Source organism: Cavia porcellus, unplaced genomic scaffold (genome assembly GCF_034190915.1).
Source record: "Cavia porcellus strain 051 isolate PalLab524CR breed Dunkin Hartley unplaced genomic scaffold, mCavPor4.1 scaffold_15, whole genome shotgun sequence".
Taxonomy (NCBI): Eukaryota; Metazoa; Chordata; class Mammalia; order Rodentia; family Caviidae; genus Cavia; species Cavia porcellus.
Genome location: NW_026947498.1, coordinates 34,547,854 through 34,570,776, shown reverse-complemented (window position 1 = coordinate 34,570,776; position 22,923 = coordinate 34,547,854). Strand labels below are relative to the sequence as shown.

Here is a 22,923-nt window from a genome sequence, read left to right as displayed (position 1 = left end):
CCCATAGTTACCCTTGGCAATTAGAGTATAAATTACTACTTGTGTCTGAACAATATAATTAGGAAAATGCTCTGCTTACCTTAAAATTTGTCGCACAAGGTCCAGTGGATTGTTTTTTGGATGATAGTCAGTTTTCCTGCTGTGACGGTCCTGTGTTCTAGCCACATTGAGCACCAAATATTGTAATCCTAAATATACAGTCATCCAAGTATTGTAACCTTCTTTCTAGTTTCCCTCACAATCCAAAAGCTTATATTTGTAATCCCAGTGAGACATTATTGGAATCCCAGCAAGTTAATTCCAATCTACCACCATCAATGCAACCCATGGTGAGAGTAAAGATACCAAGATGTATTCCAAGATAAGGGGAGCAAAGGGTCCTAAATCCAATCCTCATGAGGATGTGCAAAGGCCCTGATCCCAGGCCTCTCCCAAAATTTATTATCTTGTGAAGAAGGGGGGTGGCTCAGGGATGAGTGAGAGTGAGGATGGCAGGGAATTATGTGAGTAACTTGAGCTCGCTAGTCAGGTGGAGAGAAAAGCATTTCTGTAAATTGGAGAGATAAAGATATGCAGAAGCATTAATCACGTAATCTAATTAAGGTAGCAACTGAATTTGTTTTGGGAGGCTGTAGCTTTAGTTTCTGATATGAAAACTCTTGTGCCCTGGGGAGTCATAGCCTCTTTATCTTGGGGCTCCTACCCAGCTGACATTCCAGGAGATATTAGTTCTAACATCCGGCTGTGGGCTGTGTTCATATCCTTTACACAGAGACTGTCTGTAGGCTTTAGAGATTACACAACATCCTCCCCCCCCCCCCCGCCTTATTTGCAATGCTTAGAGCCAATTGAAAAGAGAAGGGAATATCATAGCCAGCTCTCTACAGGTCAGTATAATGAAATAAGTCTCCAAATAATCAAAGTTGCCATAACTGCTTTACATTCAAGAGGAGACACTGGAGTTGTCTCCCACAAATTGGTATGAAATATCTTTTACTGTAGTAAAATTCTTTGCTCTGAAATTCATTTAATATAGTTATTCCAACTTGCTTTTGCATAATTACAGCATGGTATGTCTTTTCCCATCCTTTTATTTTTAATTTGTGTCTTCATATTTAAAGTATGCTTCCTATAGTTTGGATAGATTTACATCATGACTTTTTAATCAAATCTATTGATTTTTTTCCTTTACATTGAGTACTTGAAAAATGTACATTTAATGTGATTATTAACATGGCTACATTGAAAGATATTTTATTTGCTTTCTATTTGATTTAACTGATATTTATTGCTCCCTTATTTTTCTTCCTTATTTCATTTAATATAATATTTTAAACATTTCCATTTTACCCCATTCTATGTTTATTAGCTCAAACTTTGTTTTGTTATTTGGTGGTTGCAATAGGTTTGGTAGGTACAGTGGTATGTCCATTTGCAAATGCTTTTCTTTACAATCAATTTGGTTCACATGCAAAAGCTTTTGACAAAATTTTGTTTTTGTTTGCAAACTCTGCATCATATGACAAACACAACCATAAGCATCTTTTCCAAAATTGTAGAGCAAATTAAGACTGTGAACCAAGGTACCTCTGTACCTTCAACTTGTCATAGACTACCTCAAATGATATATACCACTTTAAATATAGCATCACCATTTTATAGTATTATATTTTCCTTTTCCTTTTCCTGAACTTTATACTGTGATCATATATTTTATAGGAATCATATATGAATATTAAACTTTATACTACATTGTCACTGTATTTCTTTAAAGAAACAATTATCTTTTAAAAATTTAAATAGTAAGAAAAATGTATTCATTCCCTCCTTGGGACAGTTAATCTTGATTACCTATTTGAATTTAAAAGCTGTTAAAAAAAAAAAAGCAAAAAATTACTAATAAAAGTAAACTCAAGGATATTGTAGAAAGAGACAATGAAGTAAAAAATGCCAGAAATCTAATGGAATGAATACACCAAGAAATGTGAGTATTTAAGTAGAAGGGGAGAAAAAGAAATCAGCACCAGAAAAACAATGACAATAATAAGCCAATACCTTTGAGTAAAAACTCTCAATGCAAGTGCACATTTTGCTCTGCTGCACATGGACATGTCTTGGAAATAGACCACATTCTAACTGTTAATGCATCTTAAATAAATACAAAAGAATAAAAATAAAAATTATGTATAACAAGATCATAGTGCAATAAAATTAGAAATCAATGGCAAAATAAACCTTGGAATTTATGCTGACACATTTAAATTAAATAGAATTTTTGAGTAATCAGTGGGTCACAGAAGAAATCAATAGAAAAAAATTACACATTTCCTAGAATTAAATGATAATGCCAATACAGCATTTAACAACCCATGATACACAGTGAAAGCAAGGAATATGTGACTGTGAATGTCCACATCAGAAAATTAAGTCATTTCAATGTAATAACCTAGTTTTAAACCTTAAGGTCCTGGAAAACAAGAGCAACCCAACTCCAAACCCAAAGCTAGTACAAAAAAGGAAATTATAAGTATCTGAACAGAAATTAATGAAATAGAGACCAAAAGCCCACAAAAAAACCTCCAATAAATTAAATAGCTAGTTCTGCAAAAGAATAAACAGAAGGGACAAACTCTTAGCAAATCTTAAAAAAATGAAATAATGGATACAAATCAATCTAATTAAAAATGAAAAAAGCAATATTACAACAGATACCACCCAAATCCAGAAGATAATCAGTAACTACATTGAAAACCTGTACTCCAGTGAATTGAAGAATCCAGATAAAGTCCTAGATCTTTATAAATTACTAAAACAGAGCCAAGAACATAAAAATCCCTGGATAATCCAGTAACAAGCAATGAAATCAAGTCAGTAATAACAACAACAAAAAACCTACCCATTAAAGACTAGAACCAGGTGCAATCATTGTTGAAGTCTGTAAGAATGTCAATATATCTCAAATTCTTCAATGAAAGTGAAAGGGAAGGTGTACTCCTAAAGCTATTCAAGAATCCAGCTTTGTCCTAATTCCAAAACAAAACAAGGATTCAACAAAAAAGAAAACTATAGACCAATCTCTTTATTGAATATAAAATACTGGCAAATGGAATACAGCAAATTATTATATTTTCCTTCTCCTCCTTATTTATGTTATTATGAGCATATATTTTATTTTTACAAGTACCATGTTTATATAATAAATCATCAAAAGGACCAATAATCATATAACAGTACCAAATATGCTTCTTCCCATGGAGGCAATGATGGTTCAATATATGAAAATCAATAAATACAATATATAACCTAAATAGAAGAAAGGATAAAAATCAAATGATTATCTTAATAGATGCAGAAAATTCTTTAACAAAAGCCCATCATCCATTCTTGATAAAAAAAATCTCTGAAGAAAACACCTGATAAAAGCTACCAATGGTAAATCTATAGACACTGGGGAAAAATTAAAAGCTTTTCCTGTAAAATCAAGAACAAGGCAAGGATGTCCACTATCACCACTAATAGAAATCAAAACTTTAGCTGGAGTGATCAGGCAAGAGAAAGAAACAAAAAGGGAAGAAAAAAGAGCTATTATTATTCATTGTTGACATGACCTTTACCTGGCAATCCAAAAAGCCACCAAAAGACTTCTAGAACTATTAAACAAATTCAGTAGGATACCAGGATAGAAAATCAACACACAACATCAGTAGCATTCCTTACACTAAATAATGACCCTCCAGAGAATGAAATTAGGAAAACAGTACCATTCACATTAGCTTGAAGAAAAATTAAATGCTGTGGAATTAACAAAAGAAGTAATGGGCCTCTGTAATGAAAACTATAATATTCTGAAAAAGACATTGAAAAGGACAGCAGAAAATTAAAAATTTCTACCTAATCTTGGATAGGTAGAATGAATATTGTAAAAAAGATCGTAATGCCAATACAATTTATAGATTTAATGCAATTCCAAACAAAATGCCAACAACATTCCTCACAGAACTGGAGAAAGCAATCCTACAATTCATATGGAAATTTTCGTATGGTATTCCTAAGATACCAAATATAGAAAAAGCAATCTTGGGCAACAAGAGCAAAACAGGAAAAAGCATCACAATCCCGTATTTCAAGTTAGAGTACAAAATTACAGTGATTAAAAAGCAGCATGTTACTGGCATAAAAACAGACATGGATCAGTAGAATAAAACAGAGGATACAGAAACAACTCCAGGCACTTTCAACCACCTGATATTTGACAAAAGGGTCAAAAACATATAATGCAGTTAAGATAGCTTCTTAAAAATGGTGCTGTGAAAACTGGCCACCTACATGGAGAAGATTGAATCCAGACTCATATCTCTCATCATGTATTAAAGTAAAATAAAAACAGTTCAAAAATCTAAATATTAAAATGGAAATAATCTGCTAGAAGGTAAAAACAGGTAAACTTCTTAAAGACATAGGCATAAATAAAGATGTGCTGAACAGAGCCCCAGTACAAAAGATAAATAGCATCAAGAATCAACAAATGGAGTTATATCAAATTAAAAAACTTCTTTACAACAAAGGGGTAACTTACAGAATGGGTAAAACTTTTGCCAAGTGTTGGTCAGACATAGGTGTATATAGAATATACAAAAAACTCAAAAATGTTAGTCTTCCTTCTCCAATAAAAGACTGAATCAAAAAATAGGCAACTGAAATGAATAGCCAAGTCACAGAAGAAGTACAAATAAATACATAAAAAGGGGTTCAAAGTCTCTGGACACTACCAAATGTAAATTAAATCAATTCTGAGGTTCAATCCTAACTCCAGGAAGTCAAATAATAGCAAATGCTGGTGAGGCTGTCAGGGGGAAAGCAAATCTCTACATTGTGGATGAGAATGTAGACTCATATAACTGGTATGGAAATCAGTATGAAGATTCCTCAAGACCTAAAAATAGAAATTTCATTTGACTCAGGTATTTCTCTTCTAGGTATCCTTCCAAAAAATCTGAAGACATCATATCACAGCAGTGCACACGTATCCGTGTTTATAGCAGCACAGTTCATTTTACTCTTGGAAATGACATTTATGTTCATTGACAGAGGAATAAATAATGAAGATGCGATATTTATATACAATAGATCAGTCTTCTACTAAAAACAGAAAAACCGGAGTAATTTTAGCACAATGAAAGCATTCTGAGACTATAATTTTAAGTGAAATAAATCAGACATGTGAGCTTAAATATCGTATAGTTTCTCTTTTATGAGAAATCCAAAACAAAAATAAATTAAAAAGAGAATTATAAGATACATAATAGGTGACAGAGAGATAGACATTTTGCAAATGAGAAGGGGACCAAGAGTTGGAAGGGTAGGGGAGAAGAGGAAAGGAAGGGGACAGGAAAAGTTAAAATGTATTATATATGTGTACCGGTGCTCATGACAAATGTAATTCTCATGTACTGTGAACGTGTACTGTTAGAAATGAAAATTAAATTTTAAAAAACTTTGGCTTCCATAAATTTTGTTATGATGTGCCATGGAAGAGTTTTTTCTATGATTCTTGTTCTCATGTTTGTTAATCTTTCTGGATCTCTGCCTTTTTAGTTTTCATCAAATTTGGAAAAAAATGCCACTATATTTTTTCAGAGTATTTTTTCTCTCTTTTAGTGATATCTGAGTCTATGTAGATTAGTCTACCTCAATTATGCTCACAGATTTTTCATGTTTAAAAAAGTTCTTTGTTCGTATATGTTTTATTTTGTATAGTCTCTCATTTTCAAATTTCATAAAATTAAACTTCCAATGTTTTGTTAAATACTAATGTGCCACTAATTACATTTAACATTTTATTTTATATATTGTAGTTATAACTTAAAAATTATTTTTTACCTACTCTGTGCCTTAACTTTTATTTAAGGAAAAAAAATAGTGAAGTACTTACTAATAATCTCTTAAGATCCCTTCAAACCTTTTAAAAATTTAGTAGATCTTTCATAAAAATCCGTTTCTAATCAGAATTTTGAGCATATGGAGTACAATTGTAACTTCTGAAATATTTTTACTTGCTAACTGTAGTAGTATGTTCATTCTGCTTGGTTTATATTGAGTTACTTATATTTTCTTTAGTGTTTTATATTTTTTGCTTCTTTTTCTTCTGTGGGGGTGTTTTGAGACAGGGTCTTATGAGTATTACAGGTTGAACTTGAACTGAAATTTATGCCTAATTTTTACTGGATGCTAAGTAACATGAACATATGTTAGATATTTCTTAAACTTTGTTCTGAGTTTCACTCGTTACTAGACAAAAGTGTGATTTTAAGGTTTTGAATTTAAGATTTCTTGAATGAGAACTTCTCAGTGCATAGTCTACTGCTAATGAATCACTATCTTTGAGGAAAACAAACAAAACAAAACAAAACAAAACACTCCTGTATTTCCAGTGCTTTCTAAATCATGGGACTTCTAGTCTGGCTAGTGGGGACAAGGACTGTTCTTGGCAATGTGTGAGCACTGGGAAATGATTGCTTAAAAGATCTGAAATTTTCTACAATAGGAGTAAAAAAGATTAATATTGGAGAAAGTGATAGAGTAATAATGAATGTTTTAGTCAGCTTGGTCAGAGAAAGTCTTCTGATGAAACTTTTGAAAAGAGATTGGATGGAAAGACAGTAGCAGTGTGAGAATTAAAATAAGTAAATATACGGGAATTTTCAGTTAGAAAATCACTGATCATGTTTTCTGTTTGTGTTGTAGTGTGGTGGCTGCAGTCTGCACCAACTATCTAAAGACGAAGACAGAGGTACAACATTATACTTACACTAGTTTGTTGTTAAGAGGGGAGACAATATCTTCTCTCAGGTGGATAGGATTCTATGCCACATCTAAAATCACACAGGATTTGCCATGTTTCTGTATGGAATTGTCATCTCACTGTAACTGTTTTTGGGGGCATGTATTTCTAGTTCTAAGTCCTTTTGGCTGTAGGCCATTTTATTCTGCACAATTCAATTAGGGGACATCTTCAAATCCCTTGTCACATACCAGGTACACACAGAGAGGACTGCTGGGAGTCCTGTGTGGTTTTCAGCTTCTGCACACATCAATTTTTCAGTTGTTTGTCTTCTGCCTGCTCTCCCGTCTTCTGCCTTTTGACTTTATGACTCATTTCCAGTTTGAACTTTGTCTTACCTTCAAGACTCGATTTGCAGCATTATTTCCTTATCTATAATCTTGTTCACATTTAACTAAAAATCAGGTCCTTTCTGAAGATATTTATCTCAATCCAGCCCTAAGATGTAGGATGTTTACTGAAGGATGTTTACATACTGGGTTGTTAGTCTACAATTCTGGATCACTCTCTTGGCAAAGCCATGGCCATTCCATGACTGAATTAAAATCTTTTGTAACTAATTAACCTGGAATGAGAAGTAGAAGACCATTCCTGTGCTAACCAGCACTCCTGGACTCATTAGCCAGCAACAGACAAGGCAGAACTGCTGGGTCTTCATTTGGAGGCCCAACCCCCACAGCTCTGGAAATCCCACAATATACTGTGGTTTATTCTAAACCACCTTCTAGACCATTTTCCCAGCAGCTCAACCCTGTTTCTTCTTAGTGCTTTGTATGATAACATGAGAAGTGTGCATAAAGCATTTTTGGTGATAAATATCTTGAGAAAAATCACTAGAACTTTGAATTGAATTAAATGAGCTATTTCTTTTCACGGGATACCATTTTTACTTGAAAGAATGACTGGAAGATAAACCATGGTCAGATGTGGGCATAGGCAGATACTTTCTCAGATTAATAAAATGAGCCTGGTGTTTCAAGGAAAGTGGCTACTTGTTGTGAATGACAAATGTTAAGTTTTCCAATAACAGGGTGTTTTGTGCATATAGGATTTATTTTAATATTTTTCACATGTAACTTTTCTCTACAGTTATCCAAGCTGAAGGCTAGAAAACTGTCAGTATTAGATGACTCTTTCCATACGGTGTTCAGTTATCTGAGATGATCAATTTGTACAATTCTTGTGATAAATGAGCTATTTACTATAAAATAAGATTTTAGTGCCAAAAATACTTTTAAAAAGTGATTTAGCAATTTTATTATCTTACCAGTAAGGGGCAGCAAATAACAATGTTTGCCTGAATTACTGAGTTACTATTTTAAGTGTTTGGAATTTGGCCTCCTCTGTTTTTGTTGAATCAATGAACATATCTCTGGCCCCTGTCCTCCTCTTGCCAGTCATAGAGACTGAAAACGAAAAAGACACTGAAAAAGGAAAGTAAGTTATAACATTTAAAATATAACGCTATGAAAAACGTAAAACCTACCAGTCCTTTGTGTTGATAAATGGTGACTGTCTTACAGTGTCCAAATAGTGCCTTAGTAACTATCAAAATGACATATATTAAAAAAATAATTAAAGCTCATTAATGAGAAAAAGAGTTTCAAAGTAATATGTGGTCTTAATCTGGTGTTTTTCTCAAAACATTGGTTTCCCATCTGTAATTTGACCATCTGTTTTTTTAAAATATTTTTTAAAAATATTTCATATTTATGCATACTTATAGATCATTATACATAGGAACCATTGTAGATTCTGAGGACAATTAATGAACAAAATAGATGTAGTAGCTATAGTCATGTTACTCCTTTGAGAGGAAAAATGTTGTCCAAACTAAGGGAGGGGCTAGGTACAATGGAAGGGAGAAATTATAAATACAAATCATTAACAAAGAGTAAGGTCAAGTTTTAGTGGTGAAAAGATTGTTGTAAAAACTTCATTTGAAACTTTCAATCATTTTTTCCCAGGTATAAATGCTAGTGTGAGAAATATAACCTGTTTTTCTTATAGCTGAGTGAAATTAGCATCGTAAAACCTTTTTTTTCCTATCTGAAGGATAAATTTTAACTATTTTAATTACTCTATATTACAGGGGTTTTAGCACATTACTCAAATTCAAGTTCTCTCCTTAATACTCTTTTAATCTAGGTTTGGGAAAGACATCACTTATATTATCTCCTTTATCTCAATACCTGTATTATAAAGTGAAATATAACTTTATATGGTAACAAATCAACACATAACTTCTGTTTCAAAACCATTGTTCTTTTCCTTTATTGCCAATCTCCTCAAAAAAGGACTCTATTTCTTAATCATCCAGTATGTAGTAGTTCCAAGTCACATGACATCAACGCAACACAAATAGAAGTACTTTTGCAGTTTCGTGATCATTCTTCTGCTAATGTACATTCGCAATGTAATATAATCATGTACCGCTTAGTGGTATTTCTGCCAGTGATGGACTGCATATACAAAGGTGGTTCCTTAAGATTATAGCAGTGCTGAAAAATTCCTAATGCCTTCTTCACATAGCTGAAGAAGAGGTAACAACAAAGGAAGCTGCAGAAGATAAAGAAAACTCCCTTTGGACAATTCACTTAGAAAGATTCAGAATAAACTTTTGCTGACTTCAAAAACCTCCCTAAAAGGTTTGAAAGCATGGGTCCCAGCACTGCAAGGTTTTCATAAATGGAGATGAATGTTCATGTGTATTATCTGCTTATCAGCAAATCTGTGATGAAAAAGAAAAGAAACAGCCTTAGCAAACTACAGCAGATTTATTTCTGAAAGTGGTGTGTCCTCAACAACAGCCTGAGACAGGTCCTTCTGGAAGAATTTCAGAAGTCATTACTGCATTGCTTTCTTGAGAGACGAGAGCTCAATACGTGTTACTGTCCTTAAAGGAATTTCTTCCGAACAGCATGTAGAGGTAGATGACAGCAGCATTGTTGATCCTGAGCCTGGGTTGGCCTAGGCTAGTGCTTGTCTCTCTTATTTTTTTTTTAACAAAGTAGATAAAAGGTAAAAATAAAGAACTATATGAAAATGTTTACACAGTAAGGACACAAGAAAACATTTTTAATACAGCTGTGTATTATATTTTAAGTTAAGACTTATTTAAAAAGAATTAAAAAGTTTAAAAAGGTTTTATAAAGTAAAAGATTACAGCAAACAAAGGTGAAGTATAGTTGAGCAAACCATTTTGTACGAATTCAGTGTAGCCTCAGCACAGCGTATGTAAGTCTGCAGTACCGTAGGGTTCTACCCAAGGCAGCTCATTCAGTCACCTCCCACTGACTAACTTACCCAGGGCAAATTCTGGTCCTGCAACCTGTGATCTTCACTCATGGGAAGGGCTCTACGCAGGTCCACCCATTTTTATCTTTTATATTGTATTTTATTGTAACTTTTCTATTTGAGGTACATATAGATAGACAAATCATTTTGTTATAATTTCCTAAAATAGCAGTAAATAAGTAACAGTGCAAGGTTGTAGGCTGAAAACAATAAATTATCCCACATATCCTAGGTGTGTACAAGGCTATGCCACGTGAATTTAAGTTCTTGTTGATGTTTGCACAGCAATTAAACTGACCATGTCTTAGAAGATATTGTTGACATTAAACAGTGCATGATTGCATAGGTGTTTCTTTTCTTATCCTCCAGAATTCGAATATTGTCTGTGAGTTTCAAATTCACCTGAAGAGGGCAGCAAATAGCAGTGCAAATCTGTTCTTTCAAATGTTGAAAGCACAATTGTTTAAAATCAACACACACACACACACACACACACACACACACACAAAATCAACACTAAAAGATTTTCTTGACATAAGAAGACTTTCGTGGCTACTTGTTTTTTCAGTGTAAGAATAAGTGCTAAGCTGATTGTTGATACAAAAAAAGAGTCAAATTTATTGTTAGTAGCTCTTTATACCCCTTGAACTTCCGGAGAGTTCTTCCACACAATGAGGACCTGCTCCAGTGAACAGGGTTACTCTGGATTCTGGGCCCTGTGCCTTTCCTCTTGAACTATAGTATAAGCTCAACAAATGTGATTATCTTGTATTTCATTATATTTGTGCTTTCTTCTCTGTGTAGTGACAAGTTTAACAGAATATCTCCTCCTGTCACAGGCACATTTTACTTCACAGACATACGATTAAAACCTGATTATTCAAAATAAAACTTCAGAAAAATGACTAATTTTAAACTGCAGGATGCTATTTTAAAATATTTAAAGTACTTTGATAAGGAGAGTGAATTGAAGCAGTACTCCCAAATATCCAAATAAATGATCAAATAAATAATTACAAAAACTTACAAAAGTAGGGAGGGAAACAAAACTAATCAGAAGCAATAGAACAAGGGTCACAAAATAATATCATAAATGAAAAGAAACATGATAAATCATGAAATTACAAATGTTTTAGCATTATATTATACTGCCAGCATTTATCTTTCTAGATTCAGTACTGTGAAAATTTTCACTAATGTCATTTAATTTGGTAATTTGTGAGCTGAGGCATGTAGATTGCCTTGAGAGACCATAAAAATAGAACGTGAAATTGGAAATTCATCAGAGATAAGAAGGGCCAATGGACTGTTGTTAAAGGAACTGTGCAAGATTTGAATAATGCTATGACTAGATCAATGCTAAGAACAGATTTCAGGAAAGAACTCAGATGCAGTGTCTTCAAACTAGCTAACACTGCTCCACAGCAATGCACCAAACTCATCAGCTCCAAAGGTTTATACACTTGACAGAAAGATCAGTTGGTTACAAATAAACTGGTAAGTGATTTTTAAAAAAATTCGTTATGTTGCTTTGAGTTGGAAAGTAATACTTGATGATAAATGTAAGAATATGGCATGACAGTTATGATGCCACAGTAGAGTAAAATAAGAAAAACAGGAAAGGAAGAAGATGGGAAGGAATAATGAAATAAGGAAAAGAAGGAGAAGGAAGAATAGACAGAGAAGAGAAGGAACAAAGAAGACAGACTTAAGGTTCATAATATATAGAAGTTTGGAGCTAACCATAAGTCAAACTGTAGAGGAGGGGCACTAATAATATTTTATGTGATTCAACGATGTAATAAAAAATAGTTCAATAAAAGAGCTAAAAAACCAGTTAGAATGAACAGATTATCCAAAGATTTTAGAAATAAAAATCTGAGAACAACATACAATTATAGATATTTTTTTTGTTTTAATCGGTACCAGGGATCGAACTCAGGACCACCTGCTTGCAAGGCAGGTTCTTTTTTTTTTTTTTTTTTTTTTATTTAAAGAAAAGGAAACGAAAAAAAATACATGGAAATTTAAAAAAAAAAGGGTAGAAATAATTCTAAATTACAGACAAACAAAAGGTAAGAAATTGCTAGTTGATAAGTTACAAATTGTCATCTTCGAAATGGCTGTTCAGGTTATAGAATTAAAGTATATAGAATGACATTCAAAAAAAAATGACCCTACAAACCATTCTGCTCTATGGCCGAACAAAAGCTCTGTAATATGATTATCAGTCCCACCTATTTGTTTTACATCTCTAAGAGGATAAGGTTAACCATATCAAAACAGAACAGAACATTTTAAAAAAAATTAAAAAAACAATTTAAAGAAATACAGATTTCAAAGCAAGTCCACTGGAGATCTACCTTATCTAACTGTCTCTAGCTTCTTACAAATAGTTGTCCCTAACTTCACCCACTTTCTATACTTATTGCATTTTATAGAACTAATCAAATCATTACAGGATGATGTGTTGGGAGCCGTGGCACTGTCAAGTCATCAGACGCGGTGATTGCGAGGCCTGTGGGAAAGTACAAAAGCCTGGGCTAGATTACCTCTCTCATCGAGCCCGCCTGTGTGGCACCTGTTTCTTATCACCCCACTAAGTTCCCGCCTCACAGGGTAGTCTGCCTAGCTATTAATCCTATATATAGCCAGTGCCTCCACCCCCGAGAGAGAGAGAGACTGAAGCACGCAAGGAGCCGCGGGGAGCGGACCGGTAGAGGCTTCGAGAGAGAGACTGAAGCACAAAAGGAGCCACGGGGAGCGGACCGGTAGAGGCTTCGGGGCAGACTGTATAAGGAGAGAATAAAGAAAAGCCTGACCACCGCCAGACCTTGTCGTGTGTCTTTCCTGCCGGCCGGGAGCGGACATCGACATTTGGTGGCCCGCACGGGGATTGATCAACCCCGAGACGCGGCGGTGGACTGCATTCTCCTACACAGTGCTGCAGCTGCAGGACAGGTGAGTAGAGGATAAGCCTGGGCCCTGGGTGGCGCGCACCTACAGGGTTTGTAGACTCCTCTCAACCTCACGCGTAAGTGGCGGGTTTCTTGGGCCTCACGCGGTGAGTATGAAACATAACACCAGAACTTAAGGTAATAAAAGAGTGTAAAACATAAACATAGAAGTAAAAATAACAGAAGATATATTAAAAATGGGAAACATGCCAAGTAAAGATACACAGCCTTGGTGTTGGTCCTTCGGAGACTCCTAAAGTCCAAGGACCTCAAGGTGGGGCGTAAGACTTTAGAAAATTTCCTTGCAGAGATTGACAGCTTTGCTCCCTGGTTTCTGCCTACAGGGCATGTAAACCTGCCCTCCTGGGAAAAGTTGGGCAGAGACCTTTCCCTAGCAGAGCGGGAGGGTAGAGCTTCAGTCTCTGCTCGTCCATTGTGGGAAATGATACACGCGTGCCTAAAGAGTGAGGGTAGTTACGGGGGGAGCTCTCAAGAACTTGTAGAAGTACGCGAGGTGTTTGAACAGGCACAGTGAGGAAGCTCCCGAGAAGGGTCCGTCAAGGAGGGCAGAGATACAAAAGAGGAAGCCGAGGCGCGGTTTGTGTCTTTCCGCAGGAATCGGGACGAGAACCAATGTGGGTCCCAGAGAGGTTGACGCGACAAGTCCCTCGACTGAAGATCAGGCCTGTTCCACCAGAGGCCAACCGCAGACCCAACAACAAGATGAGCCCTGGAAGAACTGCAGGACAATCCCTTTTTGGGGGCCTGGAACGGCTTGCTCCCCTATGTGCTACCCTTGTATACGCATGGCTCGCTCGCATGGCCTACGACCGCGTTTAAAAGTGACAGGCTTCCCACATTCTCCTCCCTAGCCAACAACATGTAGCAGGGTGGGTGAGTCAATGACGGGTAAGAGCGTGCCTCCCCAGCACGACTCAACCTAAGCCAGGCCCTACCCCGTTCCGCTCGAAAGCCGCTGGATTGTTAGATAAATTTCTCTCCGAGGGGATTCGTGGAGAGAAATGAGTGCATGCCTATGTGCAACCAGGTTCCGTCCGGTTCATTCCTGGCCCTAGAAAAAAGGACGAGGGCCTCAGGGCCTTGGTGGACCCTGGGACGGCCGACCAGGGTCTACGCTAAGGGCCTACGGTGGGCCTCAGTTCGGGGCATAGGCCTCTGCACTCTATCCAGGACGGGCTGCGATGCGCGTAGCCATCATTTAAAATAAAATAGGGGGAGATGTTGGGAGCCGTGGCACTGTCAAGTCATCAGACGCGGTGATTGCGAGGCCTGTGGGAAAGTACAAAAGCCTGGGCTAGATTACCCCTCTCATCGAGCCCGCCTGTGTGGCACCTGTTTCTTATCACCCCACTAAGTTCCCGCCTCACAGGGTAGTCTGCCTAGCTATTAATCCTATATATAGCCAGTGCCTCCACCCCCGAGAGAGAGAGAGACTGAAGCACGCAAGGAGCCGCGGGGAGCGGACCGGTAGAGGCTTCGAGAGAGAGACTGAAGCACAAAAGGAGCCGCGGGGAGCGGACCGGTAGAGGCTTCGAGAGAGAGACTGAAGCACAAAAGGAGCCGCGGGGAGCGGACGGGTAGAGGCTTCGGGGCAGACTGAAGCACGGAAGGAGCCGCGGAGAGCGGACCGGTAGAGGCTTCGGGGCAGACTGTATAAGGAGAGAATAAAGAAAAGCCTGACCACCGCCAGACCTTGTCGTGTGTCTTTCCTGCCGGCCGGGAGCGGACATCGACAATGATGGAGTCTTTTTAGGTCCTCAAGTTCCAAATTAGGGAAGACAATACCAACTACCATCGCATCTCTCATTCTCTTTGTGATAGCCGTCCCCATCTCTGCATATGCTGAAGTTGAGCTGAAGAAACCAGTCCAGAGTCATTTTAATCAGCAAGCAATAGATTGCTAGAATTTATATTATAATGCTACAAAATAAGCCTCGGGTTTTTCAGGTTTCTTCCTCAGAGTATTTGTTCCTATCCTCTCTGTATTATAGGGAAAACCAAGTCATAACAAGACAACGAAACAATTTCCTAGATAAACATGCAATGGATAGGACTTATAAAACTATAATATAAATGATCTTCCGTAGCTACTATGTTTTCTCTTGTTATTTTCAATAGATTTGTCGACAACACTGGCTTATTATAGTTAAACATACTATCACCTATTTTTATAAAAACTTATCTTTGACTGCATTGTAGTATTTGAGAGCTGTTACTGATTCATACCAGTATGGATATCCTTTACATCTTGTCATGCTCAGAGTAGTTTCCTCTACTTTTAGGGTTGATTCTAACACGCATACCGATTTCAAATAGGATCAGTCAAGGCCAACCAATAGTCTTATGATTCAGATACAATTAAGATCAGTCATAGTAAGACAATGTAAGTAATACAGAATTTCAGCCTAAATCAATAGGAAAGTAAGGATAGTTGCCGTGGTATAACCTGCTATTTTTGGTTCTAGAGGTCTGTGTCCTCAAATCTGATATGAGTGGACAGACCAGAACAAATTTAATTCAATCTAAATATGTCACTAGGACTACTGTGTCTTTTAAATCGTTATACACCATTAGCAATGACCTCTTTTTTTTTTTTTAAATATAGTTTCAGAGCTGTCTCTACTAAAGACTAGCTTACCGTCTCTGCCTCATGTCTGCTACTCCACTTTTCTGCTATAATTTGTCCACCTTATTCCCTCATTCCATGGTCTGCCCTGTTCACTGAGGCTTCTCTGCCACTGTAGCTGTAATCCTGATATCTCTTCCTCTCTTTCTCTGTAATGTCCTTCAGCGCTCTCTGTAGGGTTGGATTGGTGGCCACGAACTCCCACAGTTCCTCCTTGTCTTGAAAGTATCTTATTTCTTCATTAATTTTTAGAGAGAGTTTTGACGGATATATGAACTTAGGTTGCATATTTTTTTCCTTCAGGACTTGGAATATTTCTCCCCACTCCCTTCTTGACTTAAGAGTTTGTGATGATAAGTCTGCCGTTATTTTGATAGATTTCCCGTTATAGGTAACCTGCATCCTTTCTCTGGCTGCTTTTAATATTCTGTTTTTTTGGTGGATTTCTGGGATCTCGATTATTATATGCCTAGGCGTAGATCTGTTTTGGTTGTAGGTAGCTGGCGTTCTGTATGCTTCTTTTATCTGGATATCATTTCTTTTTGCTATACATGGGAAATTTTGCTTTAATATCTCTGTGAATATTTTTTGTATTTCATTTTTGGATGTTCCTGCTTCTTCACTCACATTTTTTATCCTTAGGTTATGTATCTTTTTATCATCTTCCAGTTTTAGAATTGCTTCTTTCTGGTTCCTTGTTATTTTTAAGAGGCTTTTTCTTTCACGTTCATAAGCCCTAAATCTCTCTTCAAGTTTCAGAAGGTTGTCTTTAGTTTCTGTCAAGGCATTTTGCCAATATTCAATGGAGTTCTGAGTTTCCTGATATTCTCTTTGGATCTGTTTCATGTATTCTAAGTTATGCTTAAATTCTTCTTCAGATGCTTCTCTTTCTTTTCTGATTTCCTCAGTTCTTCCATCTGAGTTCTCTTGGGCGGGGCTTGTCATTTCTTTAATTAATCTCTTTATATCTTGCCTCACTTGGATCAGGAGTACATCTTTAAATTCCTCTATGAGATCATGTAGGTACTTTTTAATTTCGGCTGATGCTGTGTCGAGTAGAGGATGGTTACTGTGCTTGTTCTCTTCAGTGTTTAGTTCTCTTGGGTTTAATTTCTCCTGTTGAACAGCTGGAGGTTTTTTTTTATTTTTATCTCTTGTCATGTTTCTGGTTTCTTTCAGAGTGTCCTGGAGTTCTCTGGCCCTCTCCGAATTGCTTAGGGCCTTTCAGAAGCGTGCTGGCTTGAGTTTTTGCTGTCCTCCCCAATTTGCTGTTATCTGGGGAAGGCTGGGATGTAGGGGCAGTACAGTCTAGACTCTAGCCTCTGTGTCAGTTAGTTCATAAATTAGGCTGTACTTTCTGGTTGTCACTGAGTTGTGACTATTTTGTATCTGCTTATTGGGCCCCAAGCAGAGGCTTGGTTTAGCCCCAGTAGCTCCTGCCAGTTCTCTTTGAATCAGAAGCAGCTGGGTAATGGCACAGGATTCTGCCCAGGTCCCAGCCGTTCTCTTCCAAACCTCTCTGTGATAGGTGCACCAGAAAAGCAGATCTGCCCAAAACAAAGATGGCTCCCACTAAGTTCTCTGTGTGGAGCTGAAGCCAACAAGTAATCAGGCTCTGCCAGGACTTAAGATGTCTTCCTCCAGCCCTCCCTCCAGGGGGACCTGGTGATATCACTAAGCTGCGATTTCTGCCACCAGGCTAATATGTCTGCACCAGATTCTGTGTTATTGATTTCCCCGTGGTGGCGGGCCAGCTGTTCTCTGGTCAAACCCAGCAGCGGCGGGGTTTTCTGTACTCACCAGGGTCCGGTGCAAGTCCTCGTTCCGGGACCGCCGCACACCAAGCTGTCCACTTTTCCCCCACTCGCGGCTCAGCGCTGACCGGTCAGATTTCTGTGCACCGTTTAGATTTGAATCGCCAGAGCTTTGTACATCCGCTCTGGTGCAGCGGTGCAGAACTGGTTGCTACTTGGAGTCTCGATCTGGGTCTCAGTTTCCCGCGGTCTCCAAAAGCAACTCAGCTTTTCGTGCTGGGTCCAGGAGTCTGTTTGTTGATTTAAGGGCGCGGGATTTGTAGCCTCCGGTCTCAGCACGACTTTAAATCCTCCAGTTGTACTGTCTTGGTTAATAAGAATCGCTATCGATTTGTCTGGTCCTCTCCATGCTGTCTTTTTTTATCTTTGAGTTTGAATTCTCTGGAGAGATTCTTCGCTCGATCCCCTAGCTCGCCGCCATTTTCCAATGCAAGGCAGGTTCTTATGCCGCTGAGTTAAATCCCCAGCCCCTAAAGATCTAATAAATAATTCATAATAACAGAAACAGCAAGGGATAGAATAAATTATAATAAAATTGAGTAAAAGCTTAAGGTAGTTGTAATGAATGTAGAAGAAAAAGTAAATTTAAGCTATTTTACTTCCATTACTGGTAATATGGTGAACTAAGTATCGAAGCTAAAAATATTTTTAAAATAGTAAATGTAGGAAAATTCTGCCAAGTAAGTAAATACTGTGCAGCTGAGGCCAAAAATAATTTTAAAAGCAGGAAGCCTGAGAGATAATGAAAGCGCTGATGTTACCTTTTAGCCTTAAGGGATTCCTTTGGGCCAGTGGATCTCAAACATGAGTTGTTCAAGTTACTGCGATGAGAGATACAAGCCCAGGCCTCTGTGAAGTGTAGGTTTATACTAGAGGATCCCCAGTGAAATAAAAATGAAACTGAAAGCCCAACACATTAAGTTTAAGAAGTAACTAGAAATGAAACATGACTAATCTGGAACCAAGACAATTTTTTTTCCATTTTGAAACTTTAACATTGAACCTTCATTGTCAGAAATTTCGCCAAAAGACTCATAAGTATGATCTGGCTTCTATTCAGGCTTGTATCCTGAATTCATGCCATCTGGTGCTATGAAACATATTTATAAAGAACCTAAGACAGTGACTTACTTTAAACTGTTATAGCTCTGATAATGCTTACAGATACTTAACAAAAGCAATTGCTGATCATCCATGAAGGTACTGTACCTACTTTCATCTCAAACATCAAACAATTTCCATATATACAGTTCAACCAAAAGTGAAAAGCTCACAAACAAAAACAAAAATAAAACTGTGAGACATTCAAAGCAAAAAGTGAATACACAAGGAAACAAAGCATCGCTAATGAGAGCAAGCACAGACGACGATAAAGCTCAAAGTTTCCAGATACAGAAAGCTAAAACTGAAAAAATACAATTTGTTTGTGTCAAATGTAAAAAATAAAGTCACAAGTAACAGGATTTTTTAAAGAAGACAAATTTCTACAAATGAAAAAATAGAATGAAAACTTAAAATTCAATAGGTGAATTTATACAACATAACATGTAGTTGAAGCCCAGAGAATCAAAGTGGTAGGAAATATGAAAAAACATGAACCAATAACATGTGTTGTAACATATATTGAGCTGGAATCTGTAAGAAAAGAATGGGGTAGATTATATTTGAAGATATTAAGAATATTTTCGAATATGTAAGAGCTGAGAAGCATTACTCCAGAGACTCCAGTGAGGTCCAAAGAGGTAGATTTTTAAAAAACCAAAATTTAAAATTCAACATAGTTATACTACAAATAACTAAAAAGAGAAAAATAAATAATAACACTTTCAAAAGTTTGATGACATTTTCAGAGGGAAAAATTTATTCTAATCCGGTACCTTACCATGTCTCTTAGAAATTCTATTAATCTTTGCATCAAATACTTGAACAAGAGTAAGAAAACTCATAAAAGGAAATGAGCTGTTTTTGAGGGCATTAATTGGACAGGTTCCATTTTAGTTGACACCTATAAGATTTTTTAAGTGCAGTATAGAAATACCCTGTAATCTCCTGCACCTTTGGAAAGGTTTCTTATAGTACAGTATTTTAGTTGTGCTGGTTTCGCAGAGATAAGTTCAGCTGAGTTAATGTGACAAAGTGCAAGATCCAATTTTCTCTGAAGATTCAAGAAGGATCCACTATGTAGCATAATAATCACCGGCAAGTTTAGTAGAAGGAAATAAACACTATGGTCTTTGTACACTTAATATAGTTATTTCTAAACCTGGTCACTGCTGACATAAAGCCACACAATCAGCATAGTTATGGTGCAAGCTAAATGCTCCTGAGTTCGCAGGCTCCATGGGCTAAGCCTCCTTTGAAGGAAGCCAGTCCCCAAAGAGGGCTCAAAGGGGGCAGATATGTTTACGCGTTTTCTGTCTGACACAGAATTTTGGCTCCTGATTTCATTTAACATCTAGGCAAGCAATTTGCAAAACTCTTCCTAAGTTTAGTTTCCTAAATCTCAGCCTGATGTACTAACATAATACCAGACTCAAAAATAAGAGGTATGAAGAAAGGGAGAAACAGAAATAAAATCAAAGAATACTACTTTTCTCCATAAGTACAATTACTGGTTCATATTTGGGAATAAATGCAAATATCTGCACTTTTCCTTGTTTTCTTCCTCTAGTATGATATTCTTAATATGTAATGGAGATTTATAGTGTATATTTCTTTATGTGATACATGTAAACATTTATTTAGCCAGCATTATAATCTTTTCATTCTTTTAAATGCCAACCTTTTGCCCCTTTTATCTCATTGAAGATTTATTTGGGGAGGGAAAAATTGAAAAGAGCTATTTTTAAAAATTTAATATATAATCCAATATATCATTCAAAACTGTTCTTGAAAGACTAGAACTCGGAATGAAAGAACATTTGTATTTGAATATTATTTAGAAAGAATATCTCAATAACTATTTTTGCTTATTTCTTTTAGTTCAGAAAAAGAAAGACGATTGTTTCTATTCCAAATCTAGGTTTAAAGTCTACATTAATTTTAGTGAAATGAGGTAGAACCAGAGGTGAAGTTATTGCAGTTTTGACTATTAAATGAGGGAGATTTTCTTTAAAACTCAGGCTGCCACAGCACTATGAAAAAACTTGGACATAATCCATGTATGTTGCACTTTCTTATCCTTCCTATAGCATTATTAGAATGCTACAGAATATTTTGAAATCATTAAGTTAAAATCAGCACTCATTATTTGAAGAATATGATTTATTTCACATTTTACTATGTTTTGGGGCTAAGTTACACCAAATTCCAGCATACATTTTTTTTTTTTTTGTAACCTTCTTAACAGCAGCAACAAAATGAAAAGATCTTTGTATTTCATAGGCTGTTGAAATTCTTGTTTGAACATTTTGAATAGTTTGGGCAACTGATACACATTAAAATAACTAAAATAAACAATTGGATATTTGTGTGTTTTTAAAACTAAGATCACAGTAAATATTATTTTTTAATCAGTGGGAAGATTTAGAGAAAGAAAACACATTTAACTTTTGGCTCAGATTTTACAGTGTATACATATACAGACATGACTCAGAGGAAAATACAAATAAAGAAGTCTATTATCTAACCAGAGTCTGCAGATGTTTTGCATATGACGTATCATACAAGAACAGGGAAAAGAATAGAAGATTCCTAATGTGCGCATGCATTACTAATCAGAGTTACTTTGGTGTACGTATGGCAAGTAGAATAAATAGTATTTCAACTTTTAGATTGATAGGAAGGTATAGTGGAAAAGGAAATCAAACTTCATGCAAAAATTTTCAGTTAATTTCCTTTTGAAGCATCAGTACAGAAACAAGAAATTATGAAGTTTTAATTTATGTTTTGTTTTTTTTTATGGTCATATAATTAGAACCCAAGTTTTTAGATGAAGTACAACCATAATAAACAAACCTGCTTGAAGAACAAGAGACATTCAGTTTTGTTACCAGCTAACAGAACCTGTGTTTTCCAAAGCTAAACTAATTCTCAGATGCATGCTGTAGAACGCAGTTTCAGAACTGACATTTCTGCGTTTGATCAGCTGGATAGTGCTTTACCACAATCATATAGCAAGGTGAAGTGAGTATTTTTTACTGATCATTTATTGCCTCTTTTAGGATCCTCTGGCTAAATGAAGTTGCTAAGAAGCTTCAGCAGCTCTTACACATAGTGAGTTATAGAATTTCTTTGAAAGTAAGAATTCCTCCTTTGGAGCTGAAGAACATATTGCATTTCCTGCTTTACTGCAGAGATATTTCTTACTGTAAAAAGCTATCTTCTCATCCACACACAAGCTGTGGAACAGGTTGAGGCTAAGAACAGAGAGAAAGTATTAAGAGGAGTCATTTCACATTGGATGGGCTGGATATCAATCATATAATTTTGATATGGCCAGGTGTATTTATTATTTATATATTGTAAAATAGGAATAAAAATATTATCTTTAATAAGAGGCAATTTAAAGTCTTTTAATATATTGTATACATACGATTAATAATGAATAATAGTTTATTGAGATTTATTATATGTAGATAGGTATTTCTAGAATATTAGTGATGTTTGAAATGCATGTATTTCATTGTCAATAGAATATTTCCTAATCATTGAAAAATAAATTACTTTTCTATTTTTAAGCAAATTTTTAGTGTCCTTTTGATAATGCCTTCTTAACAGTAAAGATAAATCAATCATTTAACTATATTTTAGTTACTGAAATGCAGTGAACTGGGCCTGGACCAGGCTTACTTAGGGAAGGAGATCATAACTAAAAATATTTGGCATGCAATGTGTAGAAGGACGTAGAAAAATAAAGGTGTTTCTTGAGCAACACACAGTGTTGTTTTCATTGGTGTAACAACAAAACATGAAAAATGTAGGGATATTTAGAACAACTAAGGAATTATTGGAGGTAATATTGTTACTGACTATAGACACAATGGTAATTCACTTTCAAGGAGGAGCTTGAATTTTATTGCACTTTAAAAATTAAGTTGCTTAACATCAAGGAGATGGAGAACATGCCACATGGGAGGGGTGAGAAAAAAGCAGAAAGAGCAATGGAGTGAGGAAAGAGGAATGAGCATAGTAAGGCCTCTAAAGAGAGGGCCTAGAATGGAAAAGACAGCATTTGTTGGCTGTAGGTGAGAAGCGATTTATTAGTCATTTTCCTGTTTCTGTGATAAAGTTTCCCCAAGTTAAAGGAGGAAATGGTTTATTTGGATTATAGTTTCAGGGTTTCAGTCCGTGGCATGCTGCCTCCAAGGCAGAAACATCGTGGTGGAAGGGGAGAGTGGAGCAAAGCTGCTAGCTCGTGGTGGGCCA

General features: G+C 36.3%; 1 long non-coding RNA gene across 1 annotated transcript; it reads left to right on the top strand.

The window, feature by feature from the left end:
- Nucleotides 1-12,613: 12,613 nt before the first annotated feature.
- Nucleotides 12,614-14,805, top strand: LOC134470465 (uncharacterized). Its single transcript, XR_010039381.1, has 2 exons — nt 12,614-13,099; nt 13,711-14,805. It is a non-coding gene; the product is annotated as an uncharacterized LOC134470465 (long non-coding RNA).
- The last annotated feature ends 8,118 nt before the right edge of the window (nt 14,806-22,923 follow it).